This window comes from Triturus cristatus, chromosome 2_2, assembly GCF_964204655.1.
Source record: "Triturus cristatus chromosome 2_2, aTriCri1.1, whole genome shotgun sequence".
Classification (NCBI taxonomy): Eukaryota; Metazoa; Chordata; class Amphibia; order Caudata; family Salamandridae; genus Triturus; species Triturus cristatus.
In genome coordinates this window covers 303,594,398-303,611,566 of record NC_140582.1, presented here as the reverse complement: position 1 = coordinate 303,611,566, position 17,169 = coordinate 303,594,398, and the positions used below count along the sequence as shown (strand labels likewise).

At 49.2% G+C, this 17,169-nt stretch overlaps 1 protein-coding gene across 9 annotated transcripts in view; it reads right to left on the bottom strand.

Annotated features, from left to right (window-relative positions):
• Nucleotides 1-17,169, bottom strand: part of ELAVL2 (ELAV like RNA binding protein 2) — a 558,243-nt gene that overhangs the window by 122,125 nt on the left and 418,949 nt on the right. The gene's annotated exons all lie outside the window — the stretch shown is intronic.

The window sequence follows — 17,169 nt, the reverse complement described above, 5'->3', positions numbered from 1 at the left end:
ACATTGGTCCTCCGTACTCCGCCCAGCTCTAAAGCCATATTGGGCATCTGACAGAATGTTATTGTCAGAGGCCCACCCCGTTATCCTAGCTTGGATAACTTTCCCCTAGATCTTTATAGAGGAATCCAACAGGGATATGGGCCTATAACATCTGGGGTCTGCCCTTTGACCTTTCTTAAAGACCGGTATTATAACCGACCTGGACCACGATTTAGGGAATCCAACACAAGCCGAGTTATTAAATACATTAGTCAGTATGTTGGCCCAAAACAAAGGATTGGCCTTGTACATATCGGTTGGGACTCCGTCTGGTCCAGGGGCCTTCTTTCCTGCAGAATCTTCAATCGCTTTGGTAACCTCTCCTAAATGGAACCTAACTGGCGTAAAGGTGGGTTCCAAGGCTTGTTCCATGAAAGTTTCTAATTCGAGGTGGCTGCCATATATATTTTCAAAATGGCTCAGCCAATCCTCCTCTGCAATATTAGTTTCCAGCACATTATTTTTAATATTAGAAAAAATGTGCGTGTTAATAATTGACCAAAATTTTGCGCTGTCTTTTAAAGTAGCTTTGTCCATAAGTTCAACCCAGGCATTATATTTAATTTCTTTTTTCCTATCCTCCAACGTTTTTTTATAATCTCTTCTGAGCTGTGACACCAGAATTTTATTCCTCGGGCGTGCCTGAAGGGCTTTTTTGAGGTTGTTATAGGATTTAGTGCATTTATGGTCAAACCAGCCCATAACTAAACTGTTAGTGGCTGGTCTAATTTTACTAGTTAGCTCTTTTGCCACTTTGAGGCAGATAGCTTCATACGAGGATATTACTTGCTTCCCCGTAGAATGTTGATCTCCACATATTTCTAGATCCATAGCCGCCTCTAATGTAATGGTGTTAAAAAACTCCTCTGGAATTACCTTGCTCCAGTTTAGCCTCCTCCCCTGATCTTTTGTCTTCACTTCAGCAATCATCATGAAGGGGGTGGATGTATTTAAAAAAGAGAAACCATCTAACAATTCAATTGCCACTGGATTATGGTCACTAAAAGTTGACTGTATAGCATTATAGAAAACTACATAGAAATATGTAGTCAATTATTGTATCACTATCCCTACCTATAAAAGTGGGAACCCGTGACCTTTGATCGAAGAAGCCTGGGTCATACAATTCATTTTCAGATAAGAGTTTCTCCAGTGCTTCCCCCTTTTTTGAATGCTCAAAGTGTTGCGGGGATGTGAAATCTGGCCCATCAATGTCAATCAACAAGCAGTTATGACTACATAAGTGCACATTAAAATCGCCTAACAAAATATAGTGGCAGAGAGTTTGGGGGCTCATCAAAATTAACCTGTACTTGTTTGGTAATGTCAACCCTTTTTACTAGACTTCTCCCCCCCCCCTTTTGCTATGCTGCATCCTACAGTTCCTGACTGGTCTAGCAACAGAGGTGACTTCATCAGTAATATCATTCGGTATAAATGTATCAGAAGCTGAAGAATCCATGTGAACCTGGGCTGTAACCGTGGAAGCAGCTATAGGGGCCGACTCGCAGATACCAAGTTCCAACAGGCTCTCAGCAGGTATCAGAGGAACTTGTGTACTTATCGGGGGATTACCAGCGCGCGTGAAGACGGTGTCTGCCTGCGGGCCCCAAGGTACGTGCTCTCTCCTCTTGGCTCCTTGCACAAACAAACAGTGTCCCCCGCTCCACCGAGGGAGCCTCTCGCTTTATAGCGCCTCCCGGCGCAACGGCGGGCGGAAGTGCCCCAGTGGCGCTCGGGAGCCTGGGGAATGTAGTCCGGTGATGCGGTGTAGTGAATGGCAGAACGCGGCTGCAGGATTACCAGCGCGCGTGAAGACGGTGTCTGCCTGCGGGCCCCAAGGTACGTGCTCTCTCCTCTTGGCTCCTTGCACAAACAAACAGTGTCCCCCGCTCCACCGAGGGAGCCTCTCGCTTTATAGCGCCTCCTAGCGCAACGGCGGGCGGAAATACCCCAGTGGCGCTCGGGAGCCTGGGGAATGTAGTCCGGTGGTGCGGTGTCGTGAATGGCAGAACGCGGCTGCAGGATTACCAGCGCGCGTGAAGACGGTGTCTGCCTGCGGGCCCCAAGGTACGTGCTCTCTCCTCTTGGCTCCTTGCACAAACAAACATTGTCCCCCCTTCTTGGCTCCTTGCACAAACAGTGTCCCCACTGATTTAACTAATACATGTTTGTGCACAAGCCTGCGTTGGCAGGCGGCACACACAATCACGGGCACCAAAGGTATGGGTAAGCACTTACAGCAGCCTACAATGGCAAGGTGCCGATGAGTTTGCTCAAGATAGATGGCAGTGTGCACCCACTGGTCTGCAATGAAAGCTCTGCCTGTGTTGCAGCACACTGAATCAGCACCACTTCCCAACCCCGATAGAAAGAGTACATGTACTTTCACACTATTTACAGTATGAAAGTGCCCAGAGCCTGATGGCCTCAGAGAATCAGCAAACCCAGGCAGAAAAAGCTAAAACGTTCAGGGAAAGCTACCCAACTAGTATCAGGCCCAACATGCATCCCTACCCAGTCAAAAGTGGGGAGATTCTACCCAGGATCCAGTTAGGACCGAGATCGCCCAAAAGCATTGGAGTGGTCGAGCTCTGGTCGGTGTTCTACTCCAAAGTCCATCCCCTGTAAGGAAATGGATCACCTCAGTAGTTGGATTCTCTCCCCATATCTGCATTAGCCACCCGAGGGGGTTGTGGTCCATTTGAACCAACAAGTGTGTGCCAAACAAGTACAGTTGCAACTTTTTTCAGGGCCCAAGCCACTGGGAAAGTTTTCTGCTCTATCACGCTCCACTGTTGCTCCCGTGGGTGTAAACTCAGGGAGATGAAGGCTACCGGCTGGTCTAGGCCCTCCTTGTTCAGTTGAGACAGTAATGCCCCTATACCATGTTCAGGGGCATCCGTCTGAACGATAAACTCCTGGACCCCTGACTTCTCTCGGAGCACAGGAGCTGAGCACATGGCCTGCGCTTCTGGGAGTCAAATGCAGTTTGGCAGGCCTCAGCCAGATTACACTTCTGGGCTACTTCTGCGAATTCAGTTCGGCCAAGGGGTCATAATGGTGCCTTATCCCTTAATGAACCTCCGGTAGTATCTGGCAATGCCTAAGAAGGCCCTCACGTCTGTTTGGGATTTGGGGGGCTCCCAAGCCAGGATAGCTTCCACCTTGACTTGGAGGGGCTGCACCATACCCCAGCCCACTTGGTGTCCCAATAACACAACCAATCATTGCCATATAGGGCACTTACTGGTCTTGATAGCCAGGCCTGCTTGCTGCAGGGCCTGAAATACTTCATAAAGGTGAAAGATGATCCTCCCAGCTGTTAGTGAAGATGGCAATGATGTCCAGATAAGGAGCTGAGAAAACTGCCATACCAGCAAGGACCTGGTTCACCATCTCTGGAAGGGGGCAGGGGGATTAACATTCTGGAGTCCTAATGGCATACCCCTGAATTGCTAATGCCCTTCTGGAGTGGAGAAGGCAGTTTTCTACTTGGCTCCCTCGGTGAGGCCTACCTGCCAGTACCCGGAGCGGAGGTCGAAGGAACTTTGATACCGGGCCGCGCGCCAAACCTGCCGATAAACTCAACAACCAATTGAATTGGTTAGCGGTCTGGCCGGGTCCCCGTGTTGAGTCCCCTCTGGTCCACACAGAACCTTAGTTCAGGTGTGGTGCACGCTGGTACCAGAACCACCGGACCAGACCAGGGGCTGCTGGAGGGTTCTATGACCTCCTAAATCTAGCATCTTAAACGTTTCTTCCTTGATTCTAGCTCTCACCTTAGTCAACAACCTGTGAGATTTGCCCTTGACAGGGAGGTTGACGCCTGTGTCCAAGTCATCGGAGCACAAGTGATTCTTCCTTAGGATAAGGGAGAACAAAGAGGGAAACTGTCCCAACACTCAGTGACAATAGCTCTGCTGATCAGGAGTCGAGGTGGGGAAAGGATTACTCCTTTCACCAACCCATCCATCTCCTGAGTCCAGGTGGTCAGGAATCGGCTCACTTTCTTCTTCCTCCTCCCCATCCAACACCAGTACCCAGAGGTGCTGCATTGGGGTCTTGAGATCCACCAGGTCGGTGCTCTCCATCTTCCTCTCAATCCCTATAGAACTGGGTCCATCAGTCTCCTGAAGGGCTCCTGTCTCCACAGCCTCCATAACCCACACTTTTTGTCCTGGTGCCCATTCCACTGGAGTAGGGTTCTTTTCGTACCACTCCTTCATGACATCCTGGCTGGCTTCTAAGTTGTGGGGTGCTTGCTTTCACATCGTGGATATTTGGCTCCGGAAGGCCAGCATGTAGCTTACGACATCTCAGGGCTTTCTCTAGGGAGACTGCTACCAGCCCTCCTTGACCACACTCAGAGGTCCCTTGACTGGATGTCCAAACAGGAGGTCAAAGTGGCTAACCCCCGCTCCCTTTGAAGGGACCTCCCGGTAGGCAAATAGGCATGGTAGGAGGACATCCCATTTTTTCCTAAGAGCCTCTGGCAGGCCTCTGATCATGCTTTTGACGGTCTTGTTGAGTCTTTCCACAAGCCTGTTGGTTTGGGGGTGGAGAACATATAGGTCACTCCACAAAGCCTGAATGTTGCAGACATGAAGTTCATGTCCCTGTCAGACACCACCTCTTTGGGAAATGCCACTCTGGTAAACAATCCCCAACAGGGCCTTCGCCCCCGCGGTCGTGGTCTTCGGAGGGATTGCCTCTGGGTACCGAAGCATGATCCACCAGCAGCAGGATGTACCTGTGCCATGAGGCCCTTATTGGGTCCTTAGGCCGGACAATGTCGATGTCTGCCTGCATGAATGGTGCATCAACAATGAGCAAGGGGTTCAGGTGAGCTTTAAGCTTTTACCGAGTCTTGCCACTTGCCTGGCAGGTCACGCAGCTCTTGCAGAATGCATCTGAGTCTAGGCCAATAAAAATGAGGTGCGAGCTGGGCAAAGATCTTCTCCTGGCCCAAGTGTCCTACTAGGGGGATGTCATGGGCCAATTCCAGTAGGAAGGGCTAACAACACTATGGGACCACCAGAGCCCCGCGAGTCCCATGGTCAGGAGCCTTAGACTCACTGTACACAAGGCCATCCTCTCAGTATAGGTGATGAGTTCCGGATTCATCACCAGCTGCATGGGACTTAGCTTGTCGCTATAGGCCCTGAAGGGTGAGGCACTCTCTCCCTGCCCTACAGTAATACTCTCTGGTGGGGCCTTCTCCACTTGCCAAACGGCAATCTCTGGTAGGACACCCTCTTCAGTGGACTCCGGTGTGACCTCGGCAGGTTCTCTATTTACCTCACCATAAGAACATTCCGAGGCGGACCTTCCTTGTCCCTCCCCTTCTTAGCAGCAGGGGCTGGGCCATTGCTCCAGACTTCAGTTCCTTCTCGGGTAGCCATTGACTGTGCAGTACCACAGACCCAGCCAGCTAAGTCCAACATCTCCACATGAGCCCGGAGCTCAACTTCCTTCCATAGTGTGCTCCAGGTAACTACACAACAGACAAGCAACTGGCATGGAGGAGCTTACCGAGACCTTCAACAGATTTGGCACTTGGGATCTCCTTTGTAGTGCCCTTGCCCATAACACTGATAGCACATAGGGGTCTTTGGTTGCAAACTATGGTCAGGGGAAGTTTTCTTTGGGATACCGGACTGGAACTCAGGTGTGACCCTTTTCCCGGGGAGTGTTTCCAAAAGCATGTAGAAGAGTCCTTGTCACCCTGTCCTCCTTTTTGTTGGGAACCTAGCCCCCCCCCCCCCCCCCCCCCCTCTTTGGGGGTCCCATTAAGCTATTTTCTTCGACACACTGGTGCCGGTCCAGAGGTTCTCTTCCTCAGCAAACTTCCGGTAATCAACCAGCTTGCTGTCAACCAGGTGTTGGCGCAGGTTGGTTTAGCAGGTCTCTAGGAATTGTTACCTCAGGACTAAATTGTACAATCCCTCATAGTCCTTAACCTTACTGCCCAACACCCAACTCCTCAGTGCCTTACTTGCGTAATCCAAGTCGTCGACCCAATACTGCATGGATAATCTGCGGCTGGCCCTAAACCGTTGGCAGTATTTTTCCTGGGTCAGTCCAAACTTGTTGACCAACACAGTCTTCATGGCATGGTAGCTAGTCTTGTCATCCATGTCCAGTATTAAGAGAGTGTCTCTCCCCCCCCTGAGGGCATGTACCACCATAAACTACCTCCCCAGCTTTCTTCTGGGACCTAGTGCACCTTCACAGCAGCCTCTTAGGCTGCCAACCACTTATAGATGTCATTTCCCACCTGGTAATTCTGAACCATATCCTTTGGGATTCAACCTCTATTCTCACTGTTAGACACTGTGGGGCACTACCAACATTGCTTTGGTTGTACCTTAATTGTAGGCCTCCAAGTTCCAAATCTTTGAGGCTAAGGTCATGGGTCAACTTTCTTTTTTAAGGCTAGTCTCATTACAGCCAGAGCTTGCTCTGTCTAATTTGGCAAGGGCTAGGGCCAGCTCCTTGTCCTGCCAGGCAAGTTCTAACTTCAATTTCCTTTCTTCCCTCCTGTCCTCTAGCTCATCGGAGACGAGCTCTTTCAGGCCATTCTACTGCTGGGTATAGAGGGGTCACCAGGGTCTGGGATAAGAGGGTGCTCCCCTCTAAGTTGTACATCAGGGACTGGCTTTAACCCTTCTGCATGCTCTGATTCTCCTCCAATGGTCACCTCCCCCTCATGGATGGGCCTCTGCTCAGGCCTCAAGGATTCCCTGAAATCCGTCCTCTTGGCTTTACCCCCTACAAGTTATTGCCTTCGCCCCGCAGGCCTCCTTGAGCTGTGCCGCTGTATAGGTGTCCAACTCAGCCAGGTCAACCACTACCTCAGGTAGACCCTCAGGCTCAGACATGTTGGCAAACTAGTAGAAGCAGAACATCAAACCCAACCCCCGGGACTCCTCTGTCCTTTCTAGTGACACCTTTGGAAACAAAGGAACACTTGCCTTTGTGAAGTCATAGTACAATTATTTACAGTGCGCTGCTGTTCAATTCCACCACTTTACCACCAAATGCTAGAACAGGCTGTGTCTGGTTGGCTGAAAGGATGCCCCCAGTCAGGCCGAGCTATCACTGCTATCAAGAGAAGGTGATTACACTTGCTGTATGACCCGTGGTCACCCTTGGGTAGCTTGGCTCTGAGCATTCAGGCTTACTCAGAGGCAATGTGTAGACACTACAAAAAAAGACTTCACACAGGATGAATGTAAAGCCATTTTCAACACTTATTTAATTCGAAAATGATCATCATATAGTTCTGGGCATAACATTTGGAACTATTATTAGCAGTATTAGTCCCACTTGCATTATGATACCAAAAGTTGCACACTGTTGACAATTCCTAATCTACCCCCCTCTTCCCCCATACCCCCTAGCCCGGGAGGGAGGGAGGTACGGGGGGAGGGAGAGAAAGAGAGAACCCTTATGCGGAGTAAGCTATCAAAATTATGTACATACACGAAAATAGAACTTAGCAACACCGTGGGCCAAACCCACACGGGAAAGCCCAATGTCAATGCATTGTGCTTTTGGCAAACAACGTATAAAGTGGAATTGCTGGCCAGTGTTGTCAATCACGGGAGGGAAGCACAGGATCACTCTTACACACTCACTCTGCACTGCTACACAGGGCGACAGGTATCAGCCAGTCCGTACGGCATGCACTTTCACATACGCACTCAGCACCCCAATGCAGTATTATTATTATTATTATTAAAAGATTTATAATGCGCATGGCTGCCACAGCAACGAGGCGTCCCAGCGCAGCAGCAAGGGCCAGAAACAAGAGCCAGAGCAAGTCACAGTAGTTAAATGGTAGAAGGGGGGAAAATCCAAGTCTTCAAAGCCTTAAAGGAAGGCCAGATGGTTAGCAATCATTCTAATAGATGTCGGAAGTGAGTTCCACAGTTTGGCCGCCAGGTACCGAAACGAGCGCCCCCCTGCCCTGGCCCTCCGCACTCGAGGAGCACAGACCAAAGTTTGTTCAGCAGATCGCAATGAGCGCTCAGGTACATAAGCCTCCAACAAATGTAAAAGGCCCGGCGGAGCCTGCTTTGCTAAAATCTTGTGCGAGATACACAATGCTTTAAACTGTATCCGCTTACCCACCGGCAGCCAATGAAGTTTAGGAAGCACCTGGACAATAGTCTGCCGCATCGGAGGGGGAAAAAACCCGAGCAGTGGCTTAAGACACCGTAGGAGTCCGAAACAAACCCCAGCAACGGCCTTAGTTTGTTTCTCGAAGGTCATTCCTCGGTCAAACCATATCCCAAGATGTTTTACAGTATCCATAGGGACTGGGGCAGGTTTTAAACGGTCCGGCCAATGGAGATCAGTCCATAACTCCCTATCCTTCCCGAATAGCAGGATTTCAGATTTCCCGGAGTTCAGCTGAAGGCAGTTTACTGCCATCCAGTCAGAGATAGCCAGCAGATCATCCCTAAAGTTATTTAAATTGGTGGTACATTTCTTAGAGAAGGCTATTATCAATTGGGTATCATCAGCATATGATACCAATGACAGCCCCCTCCCCTTAGCCAGCTCCGCAAATGGGCTGACATAAAGGTTGAATAATAGTGGGCTTAGTATGGAGCCCTGTGGTACCCCCTGGTATAGCGCACACTTTTGTGAGGTAAAGGGAGGTGCCGAGACCTGAAAAGATCGGTCTGATAAAAATGACTTAATCCAGGCCACGGCCAGGTCCCTGAACCCAATATCCTGCAGGCGTTTCAGGAGTATTTTAGGAGATACCGTATCAAATGCGGCACTTAAGTCCAAAAGGACCAGGGCCGGTGAATCACCTACGTCTAAATGGCTCTTAATCGTTTCCGACACACCCAGAAGTGCAGATTCAGTGCTGTGCCGGGGTCGGAAGCCGTGTTGTGTGGAGTTAAATATGGCATATTGCTCAACAAAGCCAGCCAAGATGTAATTAACGTGCGCCTCCGTCACTTTAGCCAGAAAAGGTAGCTGCGAAATGGGACGATAATTTCCTGGCTCGGAAGTGGCTAAGGAGGGTTTTTTCAACAAAGGGACGACTTTAGCATGTTTCCAGGCTCGTGGAACTGATGCCGTAGACAGTGATCGATTAACCACGTCCAGGCAAACCTCTTAGATGGAAGAATAGAGCTGACGAAAGCGAGTGGGAGTCACTGGGTCAGCAGGGGAGCCAGATTTAATTTTTGAGCATAGACCCAAACTCCAAAGGCGTGATGGAAGGAAATACCACCAGACTACAGCCATCCACAATCTCACTCCCTAAAAGGTCCGCCTCTGCAGACAGGGGAACTACTTGTGGAAGTCCCTGATAGATCAGTTCCACCTTATTGATAAAGTGTAGGGCAAGCTCATCGCATTGGTGATTGGAGGCAAACGGAGAAACCCCATTGCCGCCGGAATTCTTCATGTCGCCCAGTGAAGAAAAAATAGTCTTGGCTGGGTTGGAGCTGCCCAGAATTTTGCTGGCCACAGCATCCGCCCGCGCTCCAAGAATATCTTTATGGTATAACTTGAGGGCTGTTTGATATTCCAATTTTGCAGTCACAGCATAAGTGCGTCTCCAGATGCGCTCCAACTGTTTACAACCCTTTTTGGCCAGTGAAAGGGCGTAGTTAAACCACGGGTTAGATGGCCCGCGACCTTTCCTTCCCCATTTAGCAGGAATGTGATTATCCAGGCCTGCCGTCAGCCAATCATGATAGCACTGATTCGCTGCATCTGCGCACAAGGGTAGCTGTGGTTGGTGGCTAGATAACCAAACCGAGAGGATCTCTGGGTTAAACCTATGCCAAGCGCGTTTCAGGGTCTTTGAGGGGTAGCTGGACTCAGCCTTAGTCTGAAATTGCAGGGAAAAGGAGACCAGAAAATGGTCAGTCCAAGCCTGTGGGATGGGAGTGCGCATTATAATATGAGAAAGATTAGAAATAACTGGATCCAATAAATGACCAGCGACATGAGTAGCCTCAAGCACGTGCTGCTTTAATTGGAAGGCTTCTAGGTCCGCCAAAACACTGACAATCTCCACTTTTTCAGTGTTCTCAAAATGGAGGTTGAGATCACCCAAAATGGTAAAATTGGCAGCCTTGCTAGCAAGGTGACCCACTTTATTTAGTAGGTCTTCCCTGAAACTGGTTGCTGGACCGGGAGGCCTATAGATCAGGAGACCGGCCAGTGAAAAATGATCTGTTAGCCTGATTTTAAACGAGGCGCATTCGCAGCCCTCTATAGATTCACTCTCCAAACTGACCCTATAAGCTTCCTTGACTACCAATGCTACCCCACCCCCTCTCCCCACCTCCCTATTCAGAGTTTTTAATACATATCCAGGCGGGAGAGCCAGCCAAGACATAGCCACGACGTCCTGGTTAAGCCAGGTCTCTGTGAGAAAGAGAGCATCTAGAGACTCATCGGATAGAAGGTCAAAGACCTCCGCGTGGTGCTTTCTCAAGGAGCGGCAATTAAGGCTCAGGAATTTAAATTCCTTAAACCCGGATGGGCACGTAACCCTCTGGGCCGGAGTCAGTTCAAACGAGCATAGTTTACAGAGAAAAGACTGTTCATGCGGAAGCCAGAGTGATGTAGGACAGGTAGTGGCCAGGGCAATAAGTTCCTCGAGTGAATATTTGATGGGATCAGGTACGGTATTACCCAGGGTACCAGCGCCCTGCGCCGGTCCGGCGCGGACGGGCGCAGACAGTGTAACCATTTATGGGCGTCTGGGAGGGTCCGGCCGGGTAACTACACCGCCAACTTACCCCCTATCCAAGATGGCGGAGCTACTCCGACCGTCTCGGGGAAGTCTATGCGGAATCCCAAGACTCACCCACCGCCCGCAACAACACTATGCTGACTCAAGTAAGTTTTAAAAGTAAATGCTTACAAGACACGGCGCGCTGAATAAAAACGAGTGAAAACAAAGTTATAATCACAGATTTAAAAATAGTGTCACCAAAGTAAACAGTAAAACAGTACCAATAACTGGCGTAATACTTGCTCCCGGCTCAAGCCTCAGGAGCTAACTGCTGGCTCGGTCGCGGCAGTGTAACCATTTATGGGCGTCAGTGCCATTGGTACCCAGCAGATCAATGGTTCACACTCTGCAGACTCCATAGCCCAAGCCTCTCACCACCCTCTAGTTCACCCAGATTGTCCTATACCCCAGATGGCAGATAACCAACCTCAGACACTGGGCTGCACGGGGCCGAAGTCGCACTGTCTGGGTCCTCGGGAAGCAGGAGGGAATATGTAGCAGTTTTAATTAGGAGGTAGACCAAGACAAGGGCGAGTTTAGCAACCCATAGGGAAGTTCACCCAGTGTCTCCTGACCCGCTTCGGAACTGTCTCAGCTGCGTTCCTTCAATCCAGTCAATCTCTCTCTCGACTACCTGGCGCCAAGATGTCTTCTGGAGGGGCCAGGTGTGGAGAGGGCAGTTTGTCCCAATGAGGGTAAAAAAGGAACAATCGATGAATGGAGAGTAACACGGGAGCCTCTTGATACGAGGTTTCCTGATCGGTACACAATGATCCGGGTCATGACCAGGCGATCCAGGCACGGCACATGGTGCGTGTTGGTATTAGTCGCACAAGGCACTTCCGATTTCAAGCACGAGGAGTTGCAAATTCCACGTCACCTTGGAAAGGAGGCACAATGTCTGGTACCCGACGATACAGGTTGCACTAGACAAGTCCGGTCACACACAGGTGAAAGTTCAGCAGAGCCACATGAGGAAGAATGAGGGACTACTATGGGTACACCCCCCACCCCCGAGAGTCGCACCAGACAAGTCCGGTCACACACAGGTGCAAGTTCAGCAGAGCCACAGGAGGAAGAATGAGGGACTACTATGGGTACACACCCCACCTCCGAGAGTCGCACCCTGTGAATCGGACACCGCACGCAATGAGCATGCAGTCGGCATGTCATATGAGAGAGATTGAACGCGAATGACTGTGGTTTAGAGGAGTTTTCCCTTTCAACCACAGAGGTCTACCCTAAATTGTAGGCATGTCTGCCATGGAGCCATGAAGTAGAGATCTTAATCTTTAATGGGGCCATGATCCGGCCCCTTGAGGCTAAGTGTCACAACCTCCACCTTCAATCTATCCGATTTGGCCCACAAACGTCAGAGGTCTGCCGTTCCTGTGGTATGCGCATGGTTTATGGCTGTTGCTTGCGGAATGCACAGATGTGCTCCCCCTGGTGTCTTCTGGCGATAGACACCACGGCCCAGAGATCCTTGCAGGATAGAAAGGAAAATGCTACTTACCAGTATGCATCTGTTCTTGGCATGCAGAGCTGCAGAATCTCACACTGTGCATAGATCGCCATCTGGTGTTGGGCTCGGATGCTTGCACCTTGTTGTCTTGGAAGAAGTCTTTGTAGTCACGAGATAGGGGACTCCTCCCTTGGACGACAGTGCGCATGGGCATCGACTCCATCCTCAGATTGTTTTTCGCCATGAAGGGAAATGATGGAGTTTGTAAGAAACAGAAAAGGTGTCCATGTGTAATGTATCTAAGCAAGATAATACTGGAACAGATACAGGTTCCGGGGAGGTGGGTGGGCGTGTGTGTGAGATTCTGCAGCTCTACATGCCAAGAACAGATGCATACTGGTAAGTAGCATTTTCTGTTTGAGGCATATGAGCTGTAGAATTCACACTGTGCATAGACTGTAAAGCAGTGTCTCCCCTAGCGGTGGTAATCTGTATCCGTTGCAGTGGTTTGAAACAGCGTTTTAAAAACAGCCTGGCCCACTGAAGCTTGTTGCTTCGCCTGCACATCTACAAAATAATGTTTGGTGAAGACATGTAGACCATGTTGCGGCCTTACAAATGTCTTTCAGGGGAATGTTCCCTAAGAATTCCATGGAAGCCCCTAGTTTGCGTGTTGAGTGCGCTCTAGGGGGGGAATGTCAATGTGCGTTTCGCTTTCTGGTAGCATATTCGACTGCATTTAACTATCCACCTGGCAATTCCGGCTTTGGAGATGGGATTGCCTTTATGAGGGGGAGAGAAAGATACAAACAGTTGGTTTCTCTTTCTAATAGGTTTAGACCTGTAAATGTAATAAAGTAAAGCCCTTTTGACATCAAGTATGTGAAGAGTTCTTTCTGCTACGGAGTCTGGGTTTTTGAAAATCACTGGGAACTCTACAGATTAAGATGGAAAGCAGAGATTACTTTAGGAAGGAATTTTGGATTTGTTCTAAGAACCACCTTGTTACAATGTATTTGAAAGAATGGTTCTTCTATGGTTAAAGCCTGGATCTCACTTACTCTCCTGTGTGAGGTGATTGCGACAAGGAAAGCTACTATCCATGTAAGGAACTGCAATTCACATTTGTGTAAAGGCTCAAATGGGGGACCCACGAGTCTAGTAAGGACAATGTTTAGGTTCTATACCGGAGAGGGTGGCAGTCTGGGTGGAATGATTCTTTTAAGGCCTTCCATAAAGGCTTTGATAGCGGGTACTCTAAACAATGACAAATGTTGTCTGTTTTGCAGGTAGGCGGCAAGGGCAGCCAGATGTAATCTTATAGAGGAGTATGCTAGAATGCATCTTTGTAGATGCAGCAAATAAATGATGTTCTGAATTGAAGCATCTAGCGGGTCAATTTTGATATTGCAGTAAATGACGGATCTTTTCCATTTAGCTGCATAGCAAGCTCTAGTAGTGGGACGCCTGGCTTCTTTAATAATGTTCATACAGTCTGGTGGGAGGTTGAGGTAACCGAACTCTAGGACTTCAGGAGCCAGATTGCTAGATTCAGTTGTGCCGGATCCGGATGCTTTATCTCTCCATGGTTCTGCGTTAGCAGGGTTGGGGAGAGATCTAGTTTTTGGTGTGGAACCACTGAGTTCGAGGAGTGTTGTGAACCATGGTTGCTGTGCCCATGTGGGAGCAACTAGGATCATCTTGAGAGACTGTTATTTGAGCTTGCGTACTACTAGTGGAATGAGCGGAAGTGGCGGAAAGCACGCACAAGTCTGCCTGACCAGTTCATCCATATCGCATTGCCCTTGGACAACGGGTGTGGGAACCTGGCGGCGAAGGTTGGGTATTTTGTGTTTTTGTGTGTGGCGAACAGATCTAGGTCTGGGTGGCCCCACATGTGGAAAAAGGGCTGAAGAACTAGCGGATGAAGTTCCAATTCGTGTATCTGCTGAGTCCGACGACTCAACAGATCTGCAATCTGATTTTTTACTCCTGAAAGATGTTCTGCCAGAAGATGTATGTTCTGTGGAATGGCCCATCTCCATATACTTTGCGCTAGATGAGACAGCTGCAAAGAATGTGTCCCTCCTTGTTTCTGTATGTAATACATTGCGGTCATATTGTCGGTGTGAACTAGGACAATCCTGTTCAGAAGATGTGCTTGGAATTACTTTAACGCTAGAAAGATTGCCAGTAATTCTAGGTGATTGATGTGGAGCACTTTTTGTTGAGTGGTCCACCTGCCCTGAATTGTGTGGTTTAGGAGATGGGCATCCCAGCCGGTGAGTGATGCGTCCGCTGTTAGCACTATCTGTGGAACTGGCTCTAGGAATGGCCGTCCTCTGGAAAGGTATTGTGTGTTCCACCACAGCAGAGAGCAATGTGTGCGGCTGTCCAACACCAGATCTGTAAGTTGACCTTGAGCCTGGTTCCACTGACGTGCCAAGCATTCCTGTAGAGGGCGCATCTGAAGTCTTGCGTAAGGCACAATGAAAATGCAAGAGGCCATCATTCCTATGAGCTGCATAAACACTCAAGCTGGGAGTGTGCGTTGGGGTTGGAATTTAGTGATGAGGGTTTGCATACTGGCTATCCTGGTTGGATTGTGGTATGCTAGAGCTTTGGAAGTGTCTATTGTGGCTCCTGGATACTGATGAAGGTGGGAGGGCTGAAGGTGCGACTTGGTTTAGTTTACTGTGAACCCCAAGTTGTGTAGCTGAATCGTTTGGCAAGTGTGGTGAACACACTGGCTGTACGACTTGACTTTTATTAGCCAGTCGTCCAGGTATGAGGTATGGAAACACATGGATCTGCTGCCTTCGCAGGTGTGCTGCTACTACCGCAAGACACTTTGTGAATACCCTGGGTGCTGTGGTGACTCCGAATGGGAGAACCTTGAACTGATAGTGTTGGCCGTCCACTGTAAACCTTAGATATTTCCTGTGAGCAGGATGTATGGGAATATGGAAGTAGGCGTCCTTGAGGTCTAATGTGGCAAGGAAGTCGCCTTGTTGAAGCAGTGGAAGGACTTGTTGAAAAGTGATCATGTGGTCCGGCGCTACCCCAGGCTGGCACTTACCTATTCGGACGCTTTGCAGAGGCCACGGGGAGGGGGGGTGGGGTGGGATCTCAGAGGGGTGGGGGGGTGATTCCCAGTGGCTGGACATGGAGCATCTGTACCACCTATGGAGCATCATATGGACACTTACGGCCGGGGACACCCTACAGTTACTAGTTCTTGTATGGTTATAACTGTGCACTGATATTGATGCTGTGAAAATCAATAAAAATGATTTACATAAAAAGTGATCATGTGGAAATGATCTGACTATGTAGAGATTGAGTGGTCGCAGGTCCAGTATTGGTCTGAGAGTCCAATCTTTTTTGGGGATTAGGAAATACGGGGAGTAGACCTCTGTTCCTTGATGCGTAATGGGGACTGGCTCTATTGCATGCTTTTGAAGCAGTGAGAGAACCTCCTGTTTGAGGAGCGTTAGATGTTCCTCGGACATTGGTCGCTGTTTGGGTGGTATGTTGGGGGGAGTTGCAGTAAGTTCCAGGCAGTAACCATACTGGATAATTTGTCTTACCCACCTGTCTGTAGTGATGGAATTCCAGACAGATAGGAACTGTAAGTCTCCTTCCGACCGGAGTGGAATAGTCTGGAGGGAAGTCACTGTTTTTTAGTGGGAGAGGCACGAGTGTTACCTCGGCCTCTTCCCTCGTTATTTCCTCTATATCCACCTCTAAAATATCCTCTGTTGGGGGATGTTCGTGTGGGATGTTTATAGGAGGAAGAGGCAGTGTCTGTACTGATGGTTTTGGATGCGCCTCTATAAAAGGAGCGGCGAAAGTAGCCTCATGAAGATGGAGACTGTAATGCTCCCATGGATTTTGCAGTCAGTGTCTTTTTTCATTTTTTCTAAAGTGTGTCAACAGCCGAGCCAAAAAGTTGTTCCTGATTGAACGGTTGATTGAGGATAGTAGTTTGCACTTCCTGTTTGAACCCAGAAATGCGCAACCAGGCATGCCTTCGTAGTAACACATTGGTGTGGATTGATATGGATGCAGTATCTGCTGCATCAAGGGCACATTTAATGGATGCATTGGTGATCAACTTGCCTTCCTGAGTCAGATCATTGGCTTTGGCCTTGTATTGGTCAGGCAAGTGCTGCATGAGGGTCTCTAGTTCATCATAATGAGTCCTATTGTATCTGGCAAGTAATGCTTGTGCATTAGCTATCCTCCAATAATAAGCCGCCTGGGAGGCCACTCGTTTGCCTGAAGCATCTAGTAATTTAGACTCTGTCTGGAGGTGGAGCTTCACCGGAGGTTTGAGTTTTAGCACGCTTTCTGGCATTGGACACTACCAGGGAATCTAAGAGGAGTTGTCCTTTAATGTAAGTGGGATCATTAGGGGCGAGTTTATATTTTTTATCTATCCGAGGATTGATAGCTCTGGTCCTGACTGGGTCTTTGAATACGTCTGGAGCATGTTTAATGACACCTTTGAGCATGGGCAGTGTTTAAACTGTCTTTTGTGTCTGTGCAAAAGTGTCCACTAGGAAGTCTTCTTATGTGGGGTCTGAATACATTTGGACGCCATGATATTGGGCAGCCCTAAGAATAAGCGGACTAAACCCAATGTTGTCATCTGGGGGAGACGGTCTAGTGGGGTATGCATCTGGATCCGGAAGATCTGGAGGATCTACAGGGACATTGTAGTTGTCCCATGGGTCTGGTGGTATGGTCATCATCAGGATCAGTGAAAGGGTCATTATTTCCTCCCCCACCCCCTAGGTCATCATCATCCTCTCCTCCTGTGGTGGTGGTGAATAGCAGGGGGGGGGGAAGAGTATGGGAAACTTTGGAGGGGAGGTAGGCT